The sequence below is a fragment of the Littorina saxatilis genome, unplaced genomic scaffold, assembly GCF_037325665.1.
Source record: "Littorina saxatilis isolate snail1 unplaced genomic scaffold, US_GU_Lsax_2.0 scaffold_3231, whole genome shotgun sequence".
NCBI classification, from domain to species: Eukaryota; Metazoa; Mollusca; class Gastropoda; order Littorinimorpha; family Littorinidae; genus Littorina; species Littorina saxatilis.
In genome coordinates, this window is record NW_027125978.1 from 269 (window position 1) to 8,508 (window position 8,240).

General features: G+C 40.2%; 1 long non-coding RNA gene across 1 annotated transcript; it reads left to right on the top strand.

The window, feature by feature from the left end:
* The first annotated feature begins 391 nt into the window (after positions 1 to 391).
* LOC138954428 (uncharacterized) lies at positions 392 to 2,026 on the top strand. The gene is made up of 2 exons (XR_011451833.1): positions 392 to 604; positions 1,792 to 2,026. It is a non-coding gene; the product is annotated as an uncharacterized lncRNA (long non-coding RNA).
* The last annotated feature ends 6,214 nt before the right edge of the window (positions 2,027 to 8,240 follow it).

The window sequence follows — 8,240 nt, forward strand, 5'->3', positions numbered from 1 at the left end:
TTTTATTATAATTTATTCATTTAAAATGTTTTTTTTCCTTCCCTCTGTCTGTCTCTCTGTCTCCGTGTCCCACCCCCATATTATTTTACCAAGGGCGGCTTCTTGACCCCGTTAAGGTCAACACTTGTTTTACATACTTGTATTGGTTTTAAGTGAGTGTTGTGTAGGATAGTTGATAGTAGGGTTATTCACATATTAACTGTACTTCAGTGTGTGTGTGTGTGTGTGTGTGTGTGTGTGTGTGTGTGTTTGTGTGTGTGTGCGCGCGTGTGTGTGTGTGTGTGTGTGTAAAGTTTGCTATTGTACATCGCCGTAAGCTTCGGTGAAAAGGGGCGATGAATAAGTGTTCATTATTATTATTATTATTATCATTATTATTCTGTCCAGGCACCTACTTCCTAGCAGCTGTGAGCACGTGCTGGCCGAGAACTGACTGCCCCAAGTGCCAGCGGTGTCCAGAAATCACCAATCCCAATGCCAACAACGACAACATTGTCGGGGACGGTGGCGCCGGATCTCTGCTGCCAGAACTGGTTTCCATGGTTACCATGCTGGCTGTCAGCCTCCTGTACAACCGCCTGTAGATGTCGCCTGTGATTCTCGTGTAATCCACAAATTGACTTCAAACAACGAAAACGTTTAGGCCAACAACAAAAAATAGTCTGTTTACAGTATCCCGACCGACCCTATTTTTTCGCGCGACCCTAGACTTTTTTTTGGCATTTGGAAAAAAAAATAAAAGTCTTTGTTTATTTGGCAAAATAACTTAAAAATATGTTTTTTGGAAGAAAAAAAAATACCGACCTACCGACCCTTTTTTTGTGTGCCTATGTTACCGTAAACAGACTTTTTTTTTTGTCCTTACATTCATTTCACTGGCCTTATTTGTCCGATTTGTTTTTAAATCGAATTACATTTCTCAGTGATCGAAACAACAAAGTTTGACATTTGCAGGTGCATGATGGGAACCTTAGCTTAAACTCAGGTCTCACAGATTTGATCTAATTGTGAAATCCGCTTCATAAAAGTAGTTTTTGTTTTAAGAGAAAGTGCTTTTCTAATTCATATCAGGTGGATTTTTTTAATGAGCAAAGACCCTTCAGATCATCCTGACCTCAGGTCAAAATGAGTTCGGCTCATTCTCTCCCTGACAGGATGCGTTGAATTTCCTTGTCTGGCAAGGAAACCGATTTTTTTAACATATTTAGAGCTTTTTGTAATGTATTATTGATATAAGCAGATTCGCGATCGTGGATAATGATTTTTCATGGTGTTTTGTAATTTTTGAATTACAAAGGAATTGATATGTAAGACAGTTTCAAGCGAGCTATTTTTCGCGGCTGTATTTACTGTGCAAACAACTCTAAATATGGCAAAAGTGTCACGTGATTGGTTTCGGCGTTCACTGGAGCAGACGATTTTTTCTGTAACCAGTTGACAGTGATGAAACCATATATTACGGTCTCCTTCCGGCAGCAGTCCCAAAATTTCGACTTGTTTTGACCTTAGAACGATGTCTTTATCATAACTGTGAAGAACAGAACGGAGATCACTGTCGAAGTCGGCCAAAATGCAATCATTTTCGTCTCGCGAACACTGATATCAAATGTAGATCAGTGCTCGCGAAAACCATATGGGAGATAACTCTGTATTTTTGTTTTGATAGATTCGCGTAGGACTGTAGCGTCCGGTCAGGGAGAGAATGAGCCGAACTCATTTTGACCTGAGTTCAGGATGCCTTCAGATATGCAATGACTTTTAAAATGAATGCTTTTCTGTTCATGATTTCAGAAGGACAAAAATTCTTCTCCGATCGTGGTTTTGAATGGACTGTCATTAAAAGTTTCTTTAGAGATATTGACTATTCCAATAGGGAAGAATGTACGTATTTTGGATTTAAAAGATTCATTTTCGTATTATATGTACACTTGAAAACAAAATGACCACGCAAAACTTTTTTTGCCAGAATAAATTGATTTTGTAAAAAAAAAAGTAGAAATAAAATTGTTACTTTTAACAATATAAATATTCTCGTTCTCAACCATTTTTCTGCGCACAAATCGTTTTGAGTGAAAGTCGCGAAAGCCAGCAGTCGACAAACCAGAATTGTCGCATTGCAATACAGCTAAAAACTATAACTGAATAACTTTGCAAATGATAAGATAATTAATACACACGCACGCACGCATGTACAAGCACACCCACACACCAACACAACACAACCAAACAGACACACAAACAGTCACAAACACATACACACACACACAACCATACGGGCACACACACACATACACACACACGCGTGCGCGCACACCCACACACAAACATACACGCACACACACACACACACACACACACACACACACACACATACACACACACACGCGAACACACACATAGACGCACGAACGCAAACACGCACACACACACAAATACACTGTTTTATTGAATTTTATTTTATTGGTAATACATTGCTCAAATTATATTCTGAGTGAACGTCGCAAAATCACGCAGTCGACGATCCTGATCTACTGGTAATACAATGAAGCAACACGCTAAATCTCAGCCACTCAACAGATAGTAGAACATACCACACACACACACACACACACACACACACACACACACACACACACACAACCACACACACACACATTGTTACTGGTGTTATATCCGGACATAGTTACACAAAACACAAAAAGTAACTTAAAGTGTGTTTTTTCTCGACATTTTGCTAAATTGCAAAAATAAAGTCAAATTGAATTGTTTATATGTATTTAACCTTATTTCAAGCCTCCATAGTTATTTTTGAGTGATTTTGAAGACGTGTTTTATTTGGACGTCGAGGTAAAATCTCATGTCGAAGTAAAGCTCAAAATTTCACGCGGGAGTCGAGGTATCCCACCATAAACACATACACACACACACACACACAACCACACACACAAACACACACATTCACAAACACACACATTCACAAACACACACAAAAACACACATTCACACACACACACACACACACACACTCACACACACACACACACACTCACACACACACACACACACACACACACACACACACACACACACACACACACACACACACACACACACACACACATACTCTGTTACCCTCATTCGTTCGAACTGCACGCGGAATAGTTGCAGAGGTATGCCATCTTTCAAACATCAAACCAACCAGCACCTATCAACCAGGCCGTCAATCAATCAACCAATCAATCAATCAGTTAACATGTAGAATCATTTCGTTGACGAAGTGATGGATCAGACCGCCCAAATAAAGAGAGAAACTCGATGATATTATATATATATATATAAATATATATATATTTTATTTATTTTTATTTACGAGGATTTATATCGCGCACGTATCTCACGACACAAGGCGACTCAAGGCGCATGTTACCTATTAATGCCGTGTGAGATGGAATATTTTACACAATATATCACGCATTCACATCGGCCAGTAGATCAACAGCCTATAGGCGCTGCATCCACCTTTCACGGCCTATTATTCCAGGTCACACGGGTATTTTGGTGGACATTTTTTTTATCTACGCCTATACAATTTTGCCAGGAAAGACCCTTTGTCAATCGTGGGATCTTTAACGTGCATACCCCAATGTAGTGTACACATATACATATAATAAATAATCTTAAACAAATGAGGCAGACCGCTATTTAGAAATCAAATAACCAAAGGAAAGTAAGGGATCTAAATGCATACGACATGCATGTCATGTGTAAAGGGGTAAGCGAGAGTTATCCACAACCAGTCTCCTGGCACCTGAGAGAATAACAAGCATTGAAATGAACAAGCGACTTTCGTCCTCAATATGTTATGCATAATTACATATGCCGCCCCCCCAAAAAAAATGTCTGTTTACGGTAACATAGGCCAAAAAAAAAAGGGTCGGTAGGTCGGGATTATTTTTTATTTTTTTTATTTTTTCCAAAAAAACATATTTTTAAGTTATTTTGCCAAAAAACAAAGACTTTTATTTTATTTTATTTTTTTCCCAAATGCCCAAAAAAAGTCTAGGGTCGCGCGAAAAAATAGGGTCGGTCGGGATACCGTAAACAGACTATTTTTTGGGCCTAATCAACCATTGAACCAATCAACCAACCAATCACTCAAGTAATTAATCAACTTGTAGAAAACATGTCGCGGTTGAAATGTTGGATCAGACCGTCCCAGTAAAGAGAGCAACTCCATGACAGTGCTGTTTTTCCGACTGTCGACGGATGCTCCCTTTAGCGTTAGGTCATTTCTCGCCGCCCTGACGTCATCTTGCTATGACGTCATTCTATATCTGACGATGCAGATAGTTTCATTACACAGTTGTGTTAACGGTAACAGATCATTCATGCAGTTAAGCTAACTAACCACGAAACAAACAAACGAATAAACGAAAGAAGGAACGAACAACCGCTGGGACGAACACACACATGAGCATACAGGCTTTAAAACAGACATACAGACAAACAAAAGCGGAAACTTCACACACAAGCCGACACAGTAGGCAAGACAGGAACAATCCCACAAATCAAGACACACCTCCCTTATTCTACCTGTCCTTCTCTCTCTCTCTCTGTCTGTAGGGTTGCCTATTGTCGGGTTGTCTCTGTCTGTCTGTCTCTCTTTCTCTGAAGCACAGATTGTAAGAAAAGGCCAAGCCTTAAATCTTTATCCTTGTCAAATAAAGTTCAGTCTCAGTCACAGTCTCTCTCTCTCTCTCTCTCTCTCTCTCTCTCTCTCTCTCTCTCTCTCTCTCTCTCTCTCTCTCTCTCTCTCTCTCTCTCTCTCTCTCTCTCTCTCTCTCTCTCTCTCTCTCTCTGGCAGATCACTGCTTACTCTATTACCCTCGTTAAATAAAGAATTGTTCTTGTTCTCTGTCTCTGTCTTTCTTTATCTCTCTCTCTCCCTCCCCCCTTTCTCTCCCCCCTCTCTCTCTCCCCCCCCCCCCCTCTCTCTCTTCTCGCTTTTCTTTCCCTGCTGATACACAACCTTTCCCCTTTAAGCACGATGTGGCATAATCGTATTGGCTGTAAGCAGTAAACACATTTTGAGAAGCTCGCTTTTCTTTCCCTGCTGATACACAACCTTTCCCCTTTAAGCACGATGTGGCATAATCGTATTGGCTGTAAGCAGTAAACACATTTTGAGAAGCTCGCTTTTCTTTCCCTGCTGATACACAACCTTTCCCCTTTAAGCACGATGTGGCATAATCGTATTGGCTGTAAGCAGTAAACACATTTTGAGAAGCTCGCTTTTCTTTCCCTGCTGATACACAACCTTTCCCCTTTAAGCACGATGTGGCATAATCGTATTGGCTGTAAGCAGTAAACACATTTTGAGAAGCTCGCTTGCACGTTGGTCAAATGTTTGGACACACGCTGAACTGCCTCGTGGAGCAAGGGAGAGAACACCGACTTGGCTGCAGAAATAGCCTCCCTTGATTTGTTTTCTTCCGTTTTGGGAAAGACACGCGATCGTGCGTGCTGTTAATTCGTTGACTTTGTCCTCCGACATCTGAAAAATAACTGTGAGAAGTTAGTTTAATTTCTTGTGCATGCAATTTTTTTTTGGGGGGGAGGGGGGGGGGGGGGCTGGCTGTTTCAGACGAGTGAGGGCAAATACCCTCCGCTATTAATATTGCTGCCACCGACAAAGGTAGTACTAAGCACCCACCACCATCACTCTCGTCACATGATGTCAATATGATTAAACGTTCATACAAGTTGATTAACTAAACTTTCCTGTATTCTTTTTTGTGTGTATTTCTCTTTAACAACTTCTACCTACAAGCAAACTTCTTTGACCTCTTGAACTCCTATACCAGCGACAGAGAATATGCAGCCAAAAGTGACTTTTACCTACAAGCAAACTTCTTTTACCGGCTAAAACTGACTCCTATACCAGCGACACAGACTATGCAGCCAAAAGTGACTTTTACCTACAAGCAAACTTCTTTTATCGGCTAAAACTCCTCAGCGACACAGACTATGCAGCCAAAAGTGACTTTTACCTACAAGCAAACTTCTTTTATCGGCTAAAACTCCTATATCAGCGACACAGACTATGCAGCCAAAAGTGACTTTTACCTACAAGCAAACTTCTTTTATCGGCTAAAACTCCTATACCAGCGACACAGACTATGCAGCCAAACGTGACTTCTACAAGCAAATTTTTTTTACCGGCTAAAACTCCTATACCAGCGACACAGACTATGCAGCCAAACGTGACTTCTACAAGCAAACTTTTTTTACCGGCTAAAACTCCTATACCAGCGACACAGACTATGCAGCCAAACGTGACTTCTACAAGCAAACTTCTTTTACCGGCTAAAACTCCTATACCAGCGACACAGACTATGCAGCCAAAAGGGACTTTTACCAACAAGCAAACTTCTTTTATCGGCTAAAACTTCTATATCAGCGACACATACTATGCAGCCAAAAGTGACTTTTACCTACAAGCAAACTTCTTTTACCGGCTAAAACTCCTATATCAGCGACACAGACTATGCAGCCAAAAGTGACTTTTACCTACAAGCAAACTTCTTTTATCGGCTAAAACTCCTATATCAGCGACACAGACTATGCAGCCAAAAGTGACTTTTACCTACAAGCAAACTTCTTTTACCGGCTAAACCTCCTATACCGGTGACACAGACTATGCAGCCAAAAGTGACTTTTACCTACAAGCAAACTTCTTTTACCGGCTAAACATCCTATACCAGCGACACAGACTATGCAGCCAAAAGTGACTTTTACCTACAAGCAAACTTCTTTTACCGGCTAAAACTCCTATATCAGCGACACAGACTATGCAGCCAAAAGTGACTTTTACCTACAAGCAAACTTCTTTTACCGGCTAAAACTCCTATATCAGCGACACAGACTATGCAGCCAAAAGTTGTACCCTGCGACTGATTGTGTGCTAATGTGACACGGGCACAGGGGAGGCAAGCCGGCGTGATGTTTCAATTATCTCCCTTCAGGGTTCTCTTGCGACTAAAGGCGGACTGATTAGTTTCCGAGCATGCGTACTACCCTCTGCAGTATCGGATTTCCGCTTCGTGATTGTCACCTTGTCTTAGCGTTTTCATTTGAAGATACCAGGTCTGGTGTGAAAGTTGATTGTTGTCGATTAACAGTGTATCGAGTACTATGCTGGTTTGCATTTAACCCCAAGGCAGCACACAGTTTGAAAACGAACTCTTTTATACATTCTATATATTTTCTATATTTTTACATTTAGTCAAGTTTTGACTAAATGTTTTAACATAGAGGGGGAATCAAAACGAGGGTCGTCGTGTATGTGTGTGTGTGTGTGTGTGTGTGTGTGTGTGTGTGTGTGTGTGTGTGTGTGTGTGTGTGTGTGTGTGTGTGTGTGATTTTACATGAGAGTTCCTGGGAATGATATCCCCAGACGTTTTCTTCATTTTTTCGATAAATGTCTTTGATGTCGTCATATCCGGCTTTTTGTAAAAATTGAGGCGGCACTGTCACACCCTCATTTTTTTTAATAAAATTGATTGAAATTTTGGCCCAGCAATCTTCGACGAAGGCCGGACTTTGGTATTGCATTTCAGCTTAGAGGCTTAAACATTAATTGATAATTTTGGTCATTAAAGATCTGAAAATTGTAAGTAAAATTATTTTTTTATAAAACGATCCAAAAACAATTTCATCTTATTTGTCATTATTTGCTGATTCCAAAAACATATAAATATGTTATATTCGGATTAAAAACAAGCTTTGGAAATTAAAGATATAAAAATTATGATTAAAATTAAATTTCCGAAATCGATTTAAAAACAATTTCATCTTATTCCTTGTCGGTTCCTGATTCCAAAAACATATAGATATGATATGTTTGGATTAAAAACACGCTTAGAAAGTTAAAAGGAAGAGAGGCACAGAAAAGCGTGTTATGCAGCACAGCGAAACCACTACCGCGCTAAACAGGCTCGTCAGTTTCATTCCGTTTTGCACAAGCGGCTGACTACGGTCATTGTGAAAAAATGCAGTGCGTTCAGTTTCATTCTGTGAGTTCCACAGCTTGACTAAATGTAGTAATTTCGCCTTACGCGACTTGTTTATATTTCTATTTGTATGCAATTCCTGTTATGCGAGTAATAATGAAATGAAGAGGATATCCTATCTCTATGAAATAAAAACGATGTGTGTGTGTGTGTGTGTGTGTGTGTGTG